Raw genomic sequence first — 19052 nt, 5'->3', positions numbered from 1 at the left:
AACAGCAATGAATATACCATGGACTGCCAGAAGAAAAATCAAATCTGTCTTTGAAGAAGTACAACCAGAATGTTCCTTAGAAGCAAGGATGGCAAGACCTCATCTCACATATTTTGGACAAGTTATCAGGAAGGACTGGTCCTTGGAGAAGGACATCCTGCTTGGTAAAGTAGAGGGTCAGTGAAAAAGAGAAAGACCCTCAACGAGATGGATTGACACAGTGACTGCAACAATGGACTCAAACATAACAACGATTTTGAGGATGGCGCAGGACCAGGCAGTGTTTCGTCTATTCTACATAGGGTCACTTTGAGCTGGAACCAACTCGATGGCACCTAACAACAACAATCTTTTATATTATTCTTTCTATCTTTCTTTTTATTTAGAAAGATCTTAGTAATCTTGATATTAGGTCATCATTTACCAATATTTTTCAAGGATTTTTAAGAATTTTTTTTTACATTTAACATTCTAATAAATCTGAAAGTTATTTTTGATATTCATTGAAGGAATCTAATTTAATTCTTTTAAGTAATTATTTACAACTCTTGTATGAAGTATAGTTTCCTCATTGATTATTTGCCATCAGTATCATGTATTCAATTCTTATACATAGTAAAGTTTCTTAGCTTTCTAGCCTGTTCCACTAATGATATCTTTCTCCTCCTCCTCCTCTTCCTCCTTCCTCTTCTCTTTCTCCTGTCCTCCTCCTCTTCCTCCTTCCTCTTCTCTTTCTCCTGTCCTCCTCCTCCTCCTCTTCCTCCTCTTTCTCCTCCCCTACTTCCTCCTCCTTTCTTCCTTCCTCTTTTTCTTCTTCTTCCTTTTAATTACCTCAGACAATTGAAAGTTTTTGAACTGTGGAGTGATACAATTGTTCCTGACCTTTAGAATGATTCTTTAAGGGGCAGTGTGTAGCTTGCATTGTTGCCAGGAGAGACAGAGAAACTAAGAGCAGCCTGGTTTAGGGTAGAGGCAATGAAACGGAAAAGGAGGGAAACAGATGTGAGGCACTACGAAAAGAAAATGCTTTATGAAGAAATGATCTCTAAAGGCAGTACATAAGAGAAAAGGGTCAGTCAAATACCCCCAAAGACTTCAAATGCATTTGACCAGGATGGTAGTAGTATTAATAAGAAATAAGGATGTTCAGAAGAAAAAAAGCAGGTAAGAGGAAAATAGAGATTATTAGATTTAGAAGGGAATAACAACCGACCCCACTTTACAATCCTAAATGAATAAGTCATAATCTTAGCCTATGACTTTGAGAATGGTGCCATGTCAACAGGTAAAGTAGCATTTAAGGTGCAAAAGAAAAGCTTGTTACTTCTAATGACCTAACTAAAAAACAACCATTAAATTAATAGGAATCTTCTCACACCCTGAGAAGATTCCAGTGTCATTTCACTCCCTGCCAAAAAAAAAATGGAAAAACATATAAAGAAATTCACATTATAGATCATGACATTACAAATTTTGATGTTAGTTTTAGCTTCCTCCTATGAAATACAAAATGGTATTAAAAAAATGTAGCATCTTGTTTAGGATATCACCGAGCCTTTGGAAGCTAGTTGCTTCTCTTATTTCATGCACAATGATAAGCTACAGTCTCTACACAAATTATTTCTCTCTGAAACAATTGTTGAATCCTCTAGGACTATCAGGACTCTGTATAGGTAAGGGGCATCTAGACCAGTTTTTAGGCTTCCACGGGCTTCATTTCCATCAGCGCTTCTACTTCTGGGCTCTCTTACATGCCGCTGAATTCGGCACTCCTCAGTGAGTTCTCTTCTTCATGGAGCAGCTGCAAAGCAAGAGGCAGGATAAAGTAGGATCAGTGGGCAACGGGGAAGGATAAAGGCATGGCTAACTGAGGCTTTGGATGAAACTGTTATCTCCATTCAGTGAACCAGATGTTAACATTCCATGCCCATTCAAGGAGAGTTGTTTGATTGATTTGACAAAGGTTTTGAGGAATGTAATTTATTAGTATGAGGGCTTTGTCATGGTTCAGTAACAGCTAAGCACTCTTTATTGTGTAGTTCTGGGAATACCTATGGAAGAGTTGTCCCTGATTTATTACAGTAACATTGTTTGGCATTTCTAAAAAAAATTCTTCATTTACATGGGCTCATGGATAAAAGTATGAGTTTTTTTTTTTTTTTTCTTTTATTTATCTCCATTCTCTGGTATTAGCAAATTTCTCTCTTAAGGCCTCCTTTCTCTTCTTTTTCCTTGCCTACAATCTTCATTGATCCTCATCTTTTTTTTTTTTTTTTTTCTCATTGGTTTTCCCTTCAACTTTCTTCTTGAGTCCTCATCTTCCATAAAGGAAAAAAATATACAAAAAAGTAGAGCCAGGAGGGCTGGGTGCTGGTGCTAGCTCTACCTCTAATTAACTGTGTAACCTTGAACCAATGCCTTCCCTTTTCTGGGGGTGTTAATTGAGGTCTTTTCCATCTCTAAACCTCTATTATTCTGATTCAGACAATAGTAAAAGACATTATCCAATCAACAAACATACCCTAATTTTTCTTCACATGCTGTGAATCAACAATTGAATGAAAGCGGCGTTCTTCAATACAGTAATCGCTTGCCACATGTGGCTACTTAAATTTCCAAAATTAAATCAGGCACAGTGGGTAAAGTGCTTGGCTGCTAACCAACAGGTCAGTGGTTTGAACCCACTGGCCGCTCCACCAGAGAAAGATGTGTCAGCCTGCTTCTGTAAAGATTTATAGCCTTGGAAAGTCTATGGGGCAGTTCTACTCTGTCCTATAGGGTCGCTATGAGTAGGAATCCACTCGAAAGCAGTGGGTTTGGGTTTTTTGTTTGTTTGTTGTTGGGGGGATGGTTAAAATTAAATCATTTAAAAAATTCAGTTCCTCAGGTACACTAACCACATTTTAAGTGTTCAGTAGACAAATGTGGCTGGTAGTTACCATACTGGACTGTGTAGACATTATACTACAGGCAGTGTAGATACTACCATATCAGACAGAAGGTTCCTTTGGACAACACTGAGTTAGAAAACCTATTGTTGTTCTTATCCCATTAAATTGATTCTGACTCATGGCTAGTCCATGTGTTAGCACGTATGAAACACCATGTAAAATATAAAGACAGATTACGACTTTTGTCTTCAAGACGCTTACAATTGGGAGAAACAATACAGACATAATTACAAAGTTAAATAACACTGTTCAAGGCTGCATTGAAGAGGATGTCAGAGGTAGGATATGATCCAATGCCTTATCACACCTCCCTCAGTCTCAGTTCCCAGACCTATAAAATGATTAGAATGTACTAGAAGATCTCTACATTCCCTTCTAGTTTTTACTGACTGCGATCCTTTGTGTCTACTGAATTTATATGTTTGGATGATGTTCTTTAGTCTAAGTAGTCATTAAGGAAGAGGTAGGATATAAGCTGGGCCTTGAAAGATATATGAAATACATAAACTGAGCCTTAAAATAAGCAGAGGGATGGGAGGACAGCTTAAGTGGAGGGTGGTGAATGAAAAACAAGACATACTGAAATGGATTTGAGGTCAACAAAGAAGTCACCCCTGACACTGGTGGTTTTAAGAGAGACTTACGGCCATTAGCCAGGAATGGGGCTATCAGCTTAGGCGGGGAAGTTGACCTCTAAAGTCCTGTTCAACTCTAAGTGTCTTCAATGAGAGTATGAGTTAAAGATAGGAAAGTGATGGGAGTTGAGGACATAAGAAGAGAGGGGGAGAGAATTATTGGTTAGGTTATGGTATACAAGTTAAAAAAAAAAGTTAGCTTGGATCCTTCTCCAATGGGGCCGCGAAGGGGAAGCCCTATGAATAAGTACAATTAGAACAATCTCAAGGACAAGATTTGTAAGAGGATGTTAAAGTCTCTCTATTGGGGAATATTTTGTTCTTATATACGTAAGGTTGTCATGAGTCGGAGCTGACGTAATGACAACTAACAACAACGGCAACCAAGCTGAGGGATATGGAATAAAGAAAAGTGTACAATGATTTTGATTATCTGGAATTCTTGCAATCTCCCCATACAAACCTAAGCTTCGTCATCTCCAACTAGACTGGTTTAGAACCTCCTGCAGCAAAGCTCTGATTCCAAGTCATTCAACAGAGCACTATAGTTTACTTTCCCAATAACGAAGAATGTCTTCCCCACCTACTTTGAAGGATGTCCTTTCAAAGTGTCTACCTTCCTGGTGGGAAAGAGTTTCAGATGTCTGTAATCTTATCAAAGGAAGCCAAGTGGCAGAGACGTCTCCACAGGCAGACTCAATCAATAAGGCTCCCCTTCTTTTCTTCCAGGACTTATGCATTGTTTTCCTGGAGACTAGCTTCCAAGCTATTGAAATTTTCCTTGATCCCTCTCAACCTTCAATCAGATTTTAGGAAGTGATGATTTCCCCCAGCTAATTTCTTTCACGGGTAAGCATACTCTTTTGAATTAAAGGGTTCAGTCAGGTTTTAGCATAATACCTGGCCAACCTGGCATTTGGCATTTTGCAGTCTTGGGCACCAGTCTGAAATGGGTTTGGATGCAGAGGCCCCCAAAGCGCTTTACCTTCATTAAGCAAATTTCCCTTCAGGTCTTGGCAAACAGGTCTGGATATGAGGTAATCTAATGCTTTCAGGATGTATCAAGAATCTTTGAGACTGAGAGCCATATAGAGTAGGAGTTGCTATGATGTTGAATAGGCTTCAAGGGTGCTTCTAGACTAAGCCAGACTGGAAACAAAGTCATGGCGATCTACTTCTGAAAATCAGCCAATGAAAACCCTATGGATCATAAAGATCCAATCCAGTTGTGTATAGGGTCACCATGAGTTGGGGGCCAACTCGAAGGCAGCTAACAATGCACTAGCTCAACAAGTCAAAGCTGAAACTCTCCATTTCAAAAGTAAGGAACTCAGTAGCAAGCATAAAGAGTTTAAGCAAGTTTATAAGAGAAGTAATTGAATCAGTACAATTTTATTCCACAACTCCAAAAGAATGATCTAACAAAATTTTTTCTTCTTATATTACAAAATGGTAGCAATCCTGTCTTTTTTTTTTTTTCTGGAACTCTTCTTTACCAGTGAACGATGGATTCACTTTTTCCACCATGCTAAGCTCTGGGGCTAAGATGATAATAATGGCATCTGGCATTGACGTGGTACTTCATAATGTTTGCACCTCTGTCATATATATATTTTGTCATATATTTCTTGGGATCTACTAAGTTAAACTATATGAAACCCATGTTTTTTGGTCAAAAACAGTGAACTACTGGTACTTTTATGTGGTTCAACTTGATAGCTAGGATAGCTATAATCAGCTGTACTTGACAGATGAGGTAACCAAGACCTGGAAAGGTAAATTGCCAGCCTAAGTTTACATCGAAAATCACTGAGAGTGCTGAAATTAAAATCCTGGTGTTCTGATTCCTAGTCAGGAGCCGTTTCCTACCACCCAGCCCAGGACAGAAAAGCTAAATAGAAATTCTTCTCTCCAAAGAAAATGGGAGCGCAATGACTTCTCAGCTAAACATAAGTGTGTGCTTAGCACAGTTAAGTCACCGTCCTCCTTTTCCCCAGCCCAAGGCTTTGACTTCGCATTCACACACATGTTGGAGAGCCACACTGAATGTCACCTTAGGAGTCATGAGATAGGTTGCTGAGAGCTTGCGTGAAGGAAAAGAAGAACAGAACTCATCCTTCTGAATTAAAACTAAGAAAACCAAACCCTTTGCCGTCTGGTCAACTCTGACTCATGGTGATTCCATGTGTTACAGAGTAGAACTGCTATACAGGGTTTTCTTGGTTGTAATATTTACAAAAGTAGATCACCAGGCCTTTCTTTCACAGTGCCACTGGGTGGGTTCAAACTGCCAACCTTTAAGTTAGTTGTTTAGTGCAAACTGTTTACATCACCCAGGGACGCATCTGAATTAAACAGCTCAGCTTTTTAATGATCTCATGGTAAACTGGTAGCGAACAGTAGCCATTTTGATATTGCTTTCAGGTCAACAATTGCCTCAGCTATCACCTTCTCTAGTTAGTGAGGGAAGGGGTTACACAAAACTATGGCAGCTCACAATCTGCTCCCTGCTATAAATGAAATGCAGAATTGTATTGCTCTGACATGAATTACACTGCTACCTGCTATCATGCCAGTTATATTACAACACAGTTAGCCAAGACAGACCAGACATTGTGTGGCTTCAAAGGTCTTTTGATTTTGCTTTTTCAACCCCACTGAGGGGAGGTAGTAGCTGAAACGTGAGAAGGAGAAATGCTTCTGCACAGTCTGAAGCCTCCAGGGACCGCCCACTTAATTATCATCTTTATAACCAGATCCAAGAGAAGGTAACACTATCCCAGTCACACAATAAATGTTAGCAGTGGGCAAATGATAACGTTTCCTTTCCTTCTTCTCGTAGGTTCTTTAATGCTAGAAAGGCATCCTGTTTTGTGTATACTTTCTAAACTATGTGTTTCAGACATATTTAGACTTCTATTTACTGCCACCAGAAAACGGCTGTTCAGCTTCAAGTTATAGACCTTGAAGGGTGCCAGGGAAATAAACATTGAACCACGTAATGATTCTCATAAACAGTGTTTAAGTTTATCTCTTGGCAACTTTTCACAACACCTTCAGCAAACAGGGCACCCATGCGTGAAAGAGAAATAATTGGGCACATGCCCTTAAGTGACAGGCTTTAGCATGTAACAAGAAAGGCAGAGTTTTAATTCCTCCCACCCCTGCTGCCTACCAACTCCCACCCCCATCCCAGTGCATTTGAGAAATCAATCAGTACACAGGTTCAAACAAATCTCACTCCTTCCAGAAACTCTTTTTCACACCTCAGGATAAAGCTTTCATGGTAAACCATCTACAAGAGTAACTCCAAACACAGGGACTGTGGTGCCAATACACCGAGTCAGTCATTCTCTTGCCTATTAAAACAAAAGATGTGGTCTCTTAAGAGTCCTTCCTACCATGCCGTATTAGAACGGCCAACACCACCTTCTTGATTTAAAAATGTCTTGAAGCCCTGTACATATCAGTTCACATCGTGGGTAGAGCCTGTTGTAGAGAACCAGGAGTTAGTTTAGAAATCTTTGAGCTCCAGATGGTAGCCTCACTTCCTAGGGCTGGACAAACTCAGGCTGACAAAGAGCTCACCAATCCTTCTAGTTTCTGAATTAAATACAGAAGAGTTGACACACAATTCACAGGAGGAGGGTTCTTCCACTTAAGTGAAGCTTATCAGATGAAAACTGAAAAACCAAACCCATTGCTGTAGAGTTAATTCCGACTCATAACAACCCTGTAGGACAGAGTAGAACTGCCCCAAAGAGTTTCCAAGGAGAACCTGCTGGATTTAAACTGCGAACCTTTTGGTTAGCAGCTATAGCTCTTAACCAGTACACCACCAGGGTTTCCATCTATGAGGTCCCTTACTTGTTGGAGATAAGAGGAAAAGTTGTCAAATGGCACCCAAATTCTTGACAAATGCTATGACAGGAAACAGCAGATTTTCCTTCACCCAAATTAGCACTGATGTCAATGAGTGACAGAAAACACCAAAAGCAGGTTTGTGTGTGGAGTTAGGCTCCAACTAACACACGCTGTCTTTATTAGAAAGAAGAGTCAACAGTTAGGATATTTAGGATTTTCCCAGAAAATTCACGGATTTTACATTTACTACCCCAAAGCCTCTAGAATTAGTAACAATCGTTCTGAAAAGAGTGTTTTCGAACTTCCCCTTGACACTTTAAGATTTCCCACCCTTGGCTAACATGAATAGCCCTGAAATGTGCTACAGTGGCTATCTTACTGATGAAAGTAATAGCACCGCCTTGGGCCCTGCATCACAACATGGTTAGGTAATCTCTGAATCCCAGTCAGCTATCATTAGCTAAGGGTAGGACTCTGCTACCTATGCAAGATGCTTCGTGCTCCCAGTGTTCCATCATGACGACCACCTAGTGAGTAGATAATATTATCCTCATTTTGAGGAAAATGAGTTAAAATTTATAAAGGGATATGCCCAAGGTCACATAACTGTTACTTGTCAGAGCTAGGTAAAACCTGTTGCCATCTAGTTGATTCCAACTCACGGTGATTCCATGTGTTACACAGTAGAACTGTCCCATAGGGTTTTCTTGGCTGTGATCTTTACAGAAGCAGTTTGCCAGGCCTTGCTTTCATGGTGCCAGTGGGTTTGAATGGCTAACCTTTAGGTTAGTAGTCAAGCACAAACCGTTTGTACCACCCAGGGACATCAGAGTTAGGTATGCACTCCCCACTTACTATGTCCACTACACCACAAAGGCTTCAATCTATTATACTTGAAAGTACAGAGTGTTTCTACATAATTCATTGCCTGACCCAAGCCAGGGTGTTTTTAATTGCCTCATATGCATGTGAAAGCTGGACAATGAATAAGGAAGACTGAAAAATTGATGCCTTTGAATTATGGTATTGACAAAAATATTGAATATACCACAGACTGACAAAAGAACGAACAAATCTCTCTTGGAAGAAGTTCAGCCAGTATGCTCCCTAGAAGCAAGGATTGTGAGAATTCATCTCACATACTTTGGACATGTTATCAGGAAGGATCAGTCCCTGGAGAAGGACATAATGCTTAGTAAAATAGAAGGTCAGCAAATACACAGATTGATTTTTAGCTGTAACATGTAGAATGGATCAGAAAAGGAAACTTGCAACTTTCCTGACCAAAGGTATAACATTTAAGATCCTTTCCACTGCAACTAAGAGTAACCAAATAAAGCTGGGCTTAATCAGTAACAACATTTTTATCTCCCATGATAAGTCCAGAGACAGGACAATTCCAGGGCTACTTCAATTGTTTGACAATGTCATTAAGGGACACAGGTGTTTTCCATCTTCTCAATAGGCCACCCTCAGTATAATGTCTGAGTCTCCCCTTATACGTACAAGATAGCCATAGAAGTTCTAGGCAGCCACAACCTCTTCCGGTAAAAATGAAAAGGCAAATTTCCTCTCCTGAGTTTCTTTTCATTAGGGATGTAAGCCTTTCTGAGTCGACATTCCTTCAGGTCTCATGGGCCATTATCATATGCTCATATTCTAGCTCTGTGGCTCGCAAACAGGCACGATTTTGCCCCACAGAAGACATTTGGCAATATCTGTATACACTTTTGTCACAAATGGGGAATGCCATGGCATCTACTGTGTAAAAGCCAGGGATGATGCTAAACATCCTACAATCCACGGGACAGCCCCCCACACCTAAGAATTATCCAACCCAAAATGTCAGTAGTATAAGTTTGAGAAGTCTTGCCTGTAGCTGTTAAAAAACACTGTTTAAAAAAGAAAAAAAAAAAGATACATTCATTTGGCGTTTTGAAGGCAGGTTGCCACAGCAAGAAGGTTATGGAGAGAATGGCTTCAGGGTAACTAGAAAGGTTCTTTACCATAGATTATACTAAGGGCCTTCCCTAATGAGTTAAAAGGGGAAATGGAAAGTGTCTGGATTGAATTGTGTCCCTCCAAAATATCTGTCAACTTAGCAGGGCCATGATTCTCAGCATTGTGTGATTGTCCACAATTTTATGTGATTTTCCTATATGTTGTAAATCCTATCACTAGGATGTAGCAAGATGGATTAGCGGCAGTTATATTGATGAGGTCTACAAGATTAGGTAGTGTCTTAAGCCAATCTCTTTTGAAATATAAAAGACAGCAGTGAGCAGAGAGGCATGGGGACTTCATACCATCAAGAAAGCAGTGCCGGGAGCAAAGAATGTCCTTTGGACCTGAGGTTCCTGTGCTGAGATGCTTCCAGACCAAAGGAAGACTGATGCATCACAAGGACCTTCCCCTAGAGCCAACAGAGAGAGAAAGCCTTCCCCTGGGGCCTGCACCCCGAATTCGGACTTCTAGCCTACCGGCCTGTGAGAGAAATAAACTTCTCTTTGTTAAAGCCATTCACTTGTGATATTTCTATTATAACAGTACTAGATGATTAAGATAGTGTCAAAAAATGATAATTTGCATGGAAAAAGCTAAATTTGGTCTGTTCAGTAGGGTGGGAAGTGACAGCCAAAGAGAGTGAGAACAATAAAAAATGGCTCTGAGGTTAAAGATAGAGGCTGATGATGTCCTTAATTCTAACTCAATATACAGTCATGCACCACATTATGTCTGTTTGGGCGGTGTCTGACCCCATATATGTCCATGGTCCCATAAGGTTATAATAGAATTCAGAAATTGCAATCAGAGAATGGACATAGCGGAAGTAACTGGCCTAGTGAAAGTAAGAGCTTCCCAGGTGCAACAAGTAAATCTCATGTCTCTTCTTTTTTTTTTTAATTTATTGTACTTTAGATGAAGGTTTACAGAATAAACTAGTTTCTCATTAAACAGTTAGTACACAGATTGTTTTATGACATAGGTTAACAACCCCACAACATGTTAACACTCTCGCTTCTCAAACTTAGGTTCCCTGTTACCAGCTTTCCTGTCCTCTCCTGCCTTCTAGTCCTTCCCCCAGGGCTGGTGTGCCGCTTTAGTCTCGTTTTGTTTTATGGGCCTGTCCAATCTTTGGCTGAAGGGCAAACCTCATGGGTGACTTCATTACTGAGCTGATAGGGTGTCCATGGGCCATACTCTCAGGGTTTCTCCAGTCTTTGTCAGGCCAGCAAGCCTGTTCTTTCTTTTTGAGTTAGAATTTTGTTCTACATTTTTTCTCCAGCTCTGTCCAGGACCCTCTATTGTGATCCCTGTCAGAGCAGTCAGTGGTAGTAGCCGGCAGCATCTAGTTGTACTAGACTCAGTCTGGTGGAGGCCATAGCAGACGTGATCCATTAGTCCTTTGGTCATGTCTCTTCTCTTGTATACAAAATGATTGCACTTCCAGACATAAAATGGCACAGTACATATATAATCTATAATACATATGTCTTGATACCCTGTGCTGTCGAGTCGATTCCAACTCATAGCGACCCTATAGGACAGGGTAGAACTGCCCCACAGAGCTTCCGAGGAGCACCTGTGGGATTCAAACTGCCGACCCTTTGGTTAGCTGCCGTAGCACTTAACCACTATGCCACCAGTGTTTCCAAATAGTCATATTTAATGCCTGTTATTGGCTTATGTATGTACTGTACTATACTTTCTAGTGTTATTTTAAGGTGAACTTCCCCTACTTACAAATTAAAAGTTTACCATACAACAGTGTATGCTTTGACTCATAGGCAGCAGCAGTGTATAATATGGTGTTCACGCAACATCCAAATCACATAACACCCTACTTCGCACAATGTATCGTGGACGTTGAGCAACGTATGACTGTATACTTATTAAGCTTCACAATAGACTAGGCAAATTCCCCCTAATGAATTGCAGAACCTAACAGCTTTAGACTCTAAAGGTGAATCTCTTTGGCAGAATACCTGAAGGTGACTGGTTTGACAAAATTGCTAAGCATACATGCAAAATGGAGATAAGCAAGGCCACTGCTTAAAGTCTCTGTGTTCAATGAAGACTGTCTGCTAAGTTACTTTTTAAACATTAATGCAATTGAATGTAGTTATTCTGGGTTTTTTGTTTTGTTTTGTTTTTGTTTTGTTTTCCTCTGTAAATCAGAAGATTAGCAACTGGTTAAAAATCAAGAGTCTGAGCACCCAGGTTTAAACATCTTGCCTGCACAGCGGACTTGGAAATTCTAGTTAACCTCTCTGAGTTTCATTAATTCCTGCATTATAGAAATAGTAGCTATGATGTCTTTGGCCTTGTTCTTCTTCAAGATAGTAGTACCAAGTAATTATAATTATTATATTAAAAACCTAGCACAATATATGGGATGTGGGGTAGAAGTCTAACAAAAGTAAATTTGTCTTACTTAATTTTGTTATTAAAATGTATCGAGTACTTTTCTCAGATCCTGTGTGAACTCCTTCACATACTTACGTTAATTCCTGTGATCATCATAACCTTATGAGATAGATTCCATGATTATTAGTTATATAAGGAGCCTTAATGGCAAAATGGTTAAGCGCTCTGCTGCTAACTGAAAAGGTCAGTGGTTCAAACCCACCAGTGGCTCCATAGGATATGTGTTACTGTAAAAATTACAGCCTAGGAAACCCTGTGGGGCAGTTCTACTCTGTCTCATAGGGTTGCTATGAGTTGGAATTGACTCAACGGCTCAGAACGACAACATTCCCATTATACAGATGGGAAAACTGAGGCTTAGAAAGGTTAAGTAATTCAGCCCAGGCCACTTAGCTAATAAGTGGCAGAACCAGGCCAGAAACCCAGGCCTATCTGACCCCTTAGCCCATGTTTTAACCACAAGGATGTCTCTTTACTTGCTTCCTAATCAAGGAAAGGGGAGGTACCAGGAACTGTGGTGTTTATCTGAACAAACAAGGCTTTTTGACATGGGCTTGCCAAGTACTACTTCTTACATGCTGAGCTCTCATAAGGCAACCTGGTATTTAAGTTTAAGGGAAAAAATACAACTAGATTTTGTCAAACATGGGAATTGTCTTCTATGACATTTCCCAGTCAGGTTAGTGTCTTGCTGGGTTGGGATTCAAGTGGGGAGTAAGCATTATAAGCTGACAGAGGTCTCCTCCTGCCACCTCCCCCTCCCCCCCCCCCACCTTCTGGTACAAGGGCACAGCTGGTGTGTCAGCCTGTGTTCCAGGCAATATGCTTTTCCTGACCCCAGGCTTTGGTCCAGATGGCACTGCCTTCCCGAGTAGAAAAGAAAAGCTGTTTTGTTTTATTGAAAATTAGGTTCATATATACATAGTGTTGACAAAGGCATTATAGGAGTAAGGCGCACTTGTTAACTTGTAACGTAGCAAGATGTCCCTTTGGAGAAGGGAGAGGGCATCAAGGAACCAGGAAAGCGCCTGCTTGCTGTTTGCGCAATACTAATCCCCCAAAATCCACTGCCTGAAACCAGACAAAAGACAAATTACATGGCTGTTGAGGAGTTTATTTTTCCAGATGGCCAACCTGCAGCTATAGTTCACTGGCAAATTAAGTCTGCTAATATAGAAAAGTCCAGTCCCATCATATTTTTAATAAAAAGCACAAAGTGTGCTTCCCAAACACATTATTTAGAGACATGGAAGGGGCTAAAGAGGGTGTGTAAAGGGGAGTCCTTGCCACATATTGGGTTTCGTCTTTCATGTTTGGTCAGTTGGTGAGAAATCAAAGCTGTGAAAACTGCTTTCCAATTGTCCCAGTGACTCTTGTTTGTATTGGTCTGAACTAAGTCTTCAAAGACAGCCACTTGCCTTGTTACCTCGGTAAGGTCAAGCATTCAAAATCTCAAATCCTTTGTGTCTGGGTGCTCAATAAATTGGTCTTTTTTAATATTTCCCTATAAAACTCGTTGCCATCAAGTTAATTCCAACTCATAATGACACTATAGGACAGAGTAGAATTGCCTCCCATAGGGTTTCCAAGGAGCAGCTGGTGGATTTGAACTGCTGACCTCTTGGTTAGCAGCCATAACTCTTAACTGCTGCACCACCAGGGCACCATATTTCCCTATGGCCAGAAAAAAAAAATATATATATATATATATATACACACACACACACGTACACACCCAGATGTGGGTGTATATACTTGTGTGTGTATGGATATATATATACATACATATATATGTGCATACATGCGTGTGGATATACATATATCCACACACACACACACACACACTAGTTGCCATCGAGTTGGCTTGGACTCATGGCAATCCTATGTGTGTCTGTGCAGAACTGTGCTCCATAGAGTTTTTAATGTTTGATTTTTCACAAATAGATACATCCTGTAAGAGCCCTGGTGGCATGACAGCTATGCACTGGGCTGCTAACCAAAAGGTGGCAGTTCAAACCCAGCCAGTGGCTCCCTGGGAGAAAGACTGGCAATCTGCTTCCACAAAGATTACAGACAAGAAAACTCCATAGTGCAGTTCTACTTCGTCATATCAGGTCTCTGCAAGTCGGAGTCAGTTTGATGGCACCCAAGAACAACAAATACATCCTACGGCTTTGATTGTGTGAAGGCAGAGAGTGAGAGTGAGTTGGAATAAAGAAAGAAAGTCATCCCACTGTTCAGCAAGTTATTATAATCTGTTCCTTCAATCTAGTTATTCAAATCAGAATTACATTGGGCAGTAGAGAGTAGAGGGAGGGGGAAAATGGTTAGAAATTAAGAGTCTAGTTGTCGTCATGATAATAATATTGAAGGTAATAATGGTAGCTTTATTTAAGTAAATGCTTATTGTGTGACAGGCAGTAGGCTAAGCACTTTGCATATATTTGTGTCATTTAACCTCACTGTAACTCTATGATATTATAATTTTCATTTCAGAGATGAGAAAACAGGCTTGGGAGGTTGTTATCCTGCTAGTAAGTGGTAGAATCAGGATTCAAAGAACCTATCAGCCTTATTTCTGGGACCTCATGCTTAACCACTATGATTTCATTTGTTTACTCATGCATTTAACCAACGGTTGCTGCATACCTTCTCTACTCCATACATTATCTAGGTATGGGGGATTTAGAGAAAGACACTCTTCATTCATTGAACCCTCTCTCTTTTCATGAGTACAAATGCAAAAATTAAGTGCAATGTGGTAAGGTATGTTATAGAAAGAAGACAGGCAGAGATGATTCGTGGTACAAAATGAAGTGATTCCTACTGATCCTTAGGTAGGTGAAGACAGGAAGTTCAAAGGCGGAAATTCAACCTCAAGAATATCTACATTTCTGCCTCCCCAAAACCAAAGGAAATGTTCTAAATATAATTTGTCTGCTAAATATACTTATTTTTGTGTTTTGATTTCCCTAAGATTTTATTTTTTAACCCCATGAAATACCCCTACTTGAGATATAGAAAAATCTACTGAAATTTTTCTTGTTTCAGTTCCAAGTTCACAACCTCCCTTTACCTTGAAAGTCCTTGTCCTCTCTTGCTTGGAATGATTATTTTGATACTTTGATAACAGATTTCCTGCCCTCCAACTTAGTCCCCTTACAGCCTAAGCCCTGCCACAAGGTCATCTTTCTAATCTGAACTGTCTGAGCATTTCATGCCTCCCTTTAGTGGCTCCCTGCCACCATTATTAGAGTGGACAATTTGGCTGTCCAACGTCAACTCCCGTAATTCTCCACCTTGTTAACAATAACAACTATTTATTCAGTGACTACTTTGTTCTAGGCAGTTTATATAGCCAATCTCTAATCTTCACGGAAACCTTATAATGTAGGAGGTTTAATCTTTATTTATAAGTGAGAGAATTGAGGATCAGAGCAATTGAGTGACTCACTCAAGCTTATGTCAATAATAAATGGCAGAATGACAACTGACTGCTACTTTTCTCTCATGTTGGCAAGCTGAAAATGCCCCAAATGGGAACATCTCAGTAGCACTTCCAATCAGGCTTTTGTATTAGAGTTTTGCCAATTGTTTTTCCACTCTTCTCATTGAGTTAAGACCCTTAGGATCAAAGGAACAAAGGGTTTTGGGAAAATAACATGTATATCATAAGTGGTTGCCATTATTCACAAAATAAATTATAAATCTGTAGACAGAGGCCACTGTATGTCCACCATCCCCCCTGGCTAATGCTATTTAAAATTTTTACTTAGTACTTTATACATGTTGGCTTATTAATCCTGTATCACAGATGAGGAAGCTGAGATACCACAGCTCAATACGGGTAGAAAAAGGACTTGGATCCAGGGTTGTCAGATTTGCCATTCTGTGTACCCAAACACACACCAAGTCATGGAAACAACTCAAAGCTCATAACTGAGTAGGGAGGGCTGAGAAGCATGATCTTCAATTTTTTTTCTTTTAACTTACAGATTACATAGAGTGACAGGCCTTTTTTTTATAATGGACCATATACCATGTCTTGCTTGATCCATGTCATATTACAGTACATTTTTCAGATGCTACCAGCCACTCTGTGGGAGAAAGAACTGGCAGTCTGCTTCTGTAAAGATCGCAGCCTTGGAAACCAAAGAGAGCAGCTCTACTCTCTCCTGTAGGGTCCCTATAAGTCGGAATTGACTTGATGGCAATGCGTTTGGTTCTCTCTCTTTTTTTTTTTTTTGGAAGGTAAGACTAAGAGCCCTGATTTCTGCTAACCAAAAGGTTAGTGGTTCAAACCCACCCAGTGGCTCTGTGGGAGCACTTGGTAATCTGCTCCTGTAAGAATTACAGACTAGAAAACCCTCTGGGGTAGTTCTACTCTGTCACATGGGGTTGCTGTCAGTCAAAAATCGACTCCTAGAACCTAACAACAATAATATAAGGCTACCAGTTTTTTCACAAGCTAGTTAAGAATATTCCGAGGAAAGCCATAACGAAGCAATGTGATTCTGTCTTTACACTGTCTAACACATTCTCTACATTAATGAGAGGAACTGCCTGCTACAAATAAAATGATATATGTAGTCAAAAGTTGTGGAAGATCTGGGTGATTCCTTCACCCATTAGAAAGTAGATTTAATATCAATCTTTATCAACAATAATGATGGAGATGTAGGGCCTTTCCTAATGTTTAAAAGCATTCCAAAGGCTACGGAGATAACAAAGGACTATTCATCCCAGCGGCCCAGTAATCCTTTAGAAATCAATGTTCATTTCCAGAGTAATTTTGTGTTGGTAGATTATTGCTAGTGGATGAGAAGAGTAAAAGTCCTAGCAAAGAACACGTAAAATTCTTTTGGACTGGTAAGCAAAAATGTAATATATGTTCAGAAAACCAATGCATAGTACTGTAAACTAACCTTCACTACCAGAAATTTATGGTTTCAGAGTCAGAAGTTGTCTCTGAAAACATAGTATCCAGTCCTCATCCCTTTCCTCCTACGTATTCTAAGCACTATCAATGAAATAATAATCCATCCTCCTATAATATTCATTACATGGTATTTTCTACTCTCTGTATTCTCACTACAATAACCACTATTTGAGACTTAAAGGCAATAGGAGGTAAGAACTGATATTTCTTCTTGCGATTTTTGAGTAAGAAATGGCAACTGAAATGCATCCTAAGACATGCCATTGGCAGCAATGCTAATACATTTTAGACAAGTGTCTTCCCCCATTGATATTGTTCCTTTTCTTTTCTGTGTGTATATACCTTCTCTTGAATTTCTATAATCTTTAAAGTTCAATACTTCAAAATAATATATTTCTATATTTTTTAATTGTTTGCACTATGCTTGTCTTTAGTATTTACCTTCATGCAGGGCAAAGAGAAAACCTTCAATAAATTCTTAAGAGTTGGAAAGCTTGCTTTAAAAGAAAAATATCCATTTAGTAATGTCACCCAAAAACCTTGATAGTGTTGAAAATGCCCACAGATTCCTTTGGAATGTCTCATTAAAGCTGCTTGAAAGCAAACATGTTCACAAAGTAGAGATCCTTACATTATTCTCAATCATTAAGACTATAATATGACACATTTGTAAGACCCACTAGCTGCTGACCAACAAGGTTCTAGGTAGCTGAGGCCCAAAATCAAGAAACATGAAAGCTAAAAAATAATATTTATTTACTGCATGCCAGACACTATTCTGGGTAATTTACATGCATTGACCTATTTAATCTTAACCATAATACTATTAGTTGGGACTTTACATGCAAACATTTTGGGATGAAGAAATGGAGGCATGGAGAAGTTAAATACCTTGAACAGATTTAGACAACTTGTGAACAGGAGGACCAGGAGTTGATCCCAGGCAGCCTGATCCTTGGTTTCTGATCTTATGCAACCCCCTGAAATGGTTGAATGTCAACCAATTCTTTTTGATATAGTGACTCTGTGTATTCCTACCACCTTCTTTTGATACTTCCTACATTGTTTAATAATTTCCCCATAGAACCCTTCAATATTGCAACCGAAGGCTTGAATTTTTTCTTCAATTCTTTCAGCTTGTGAAATGAGAGCCTGTTCTTCCCTTTTGGTTTTCTAACTCCAGGTCTTTGCACATGTCATTATAATATTTCACTTTGTCTTCTCGAGCTACCCTTTGAAATCTTCTGTTCAGCTGTTTTACTTCATAATTTCTTCCATTTTCTTTAGCTTATTGATGGTCAAGAGCAAGTTCCAGAGTCTCTTCTGAGATCCATTTTGGTCTTTTTCTTTCTTTCCTGTCTTTTTAATGACTTCTTGCTTTCTTCATGTATGATGTCCTTGATGTTATTCCATAACTCATCTCATCTTTGGTCACTAGTGTTCAACGCATCAAATTTATTCTTGAGATGGTCTCCAAATTCAGGCGAGATATACTCAAGATCATATTTTGGCTCTGGTGGACTTATTCTAATTTTCTTCAGTTTCAACTTGAACTTGCATAGGAGCAATTGATGGTCTGTTCCACAATCAATCCCTGGCCTCTTTCTGACTGATGATATTGAGCTTTCCCATTGTCTCTTTCCACAGATGTAGACGATGTGATTCCTGTGTATCCATTTGGCAAGGTCCACATGTGTAGTTACCATTTACTTCATTGAAAAAAGGTATTTGCAATGAAGAAGTCATTTGTCTTGCAAAATTCTATCATGCAATCTCCAGCATATTTTCTATCACCAAGACCATATTTTCCAACTACCAATCCTTTTTCTTTGTTTCCAACTTTTACATTCTAATCACCAGTAATTATCAATGCATCCTGATTGCATGTTTGATCAATGTCAGACTGCAGAAGTTGGTAAAAATTTTCAATTTCTTCATCTTTCGCTTTAGTGGTTGGTGCATAAATTTGAATAATAGTCATATTAGCTGGTCTTCCTTGTAGATGTAGGGATATTATACTATCACTGACAGCAACATACCTCAGGATAGACCTTGAAATGTTCCTTTTGACAATGAATGCAACACCAGTCCTGTTCAAGTTGTCATTCCCAGTATAGTAGACCATACGATTGTCCAATTCAAGATGGCCAATATCAGTCCATTTAAGCTCACTAATGCCTAGGAAGGAAACCCTAGTGGCATAGTTGTTAAGTCCTATGGCTGCTAATCAAAAGG

General features: G+C 39.5%; 1 long non-coding RNA gene across 1 annotated transcript in view; it reads right to left on the bottom strand.

The window, feature by feature from the left end:
• Nucleotides 1-1364: 1364 nt before the first annotated feature.
• LOC126082741 (uncharacterized) overlaps nt 1365-19052 on the bottom strand; it is a 210827-nt gene continuing 193139 nt past the window's right edge. The window contains exon 4 of the long non-coding RNA XR_007518633.1: nt 1365-1801. This is a non-coding gene — a long non-coding RNA (uncharacterized LOC126082741). The remainder of the gene's footprint in view (nt 1802-19052) is intronic.

Source organism: Elephas maximus, chromosome 9 (assembly GCF_024166365.1).
Source record: "Elephas maximus indicus isolate mEleMax1 chromosome 9, mEleMax1 primary haplotype, whole genome shotgun sequence".
In the NCBI taxonomy this organism is placed as follows: Eukaryota; Metazoa; Chordata; class Mammalia; order Proboscidea; family Elephantidae; genus Elephas; species Elephas maximus.
The sequence above is the reverse complement of the archived record's forward strand: the minus strand, read 5'-3'. Positions and strand labels throughout refer to the sequence as shown.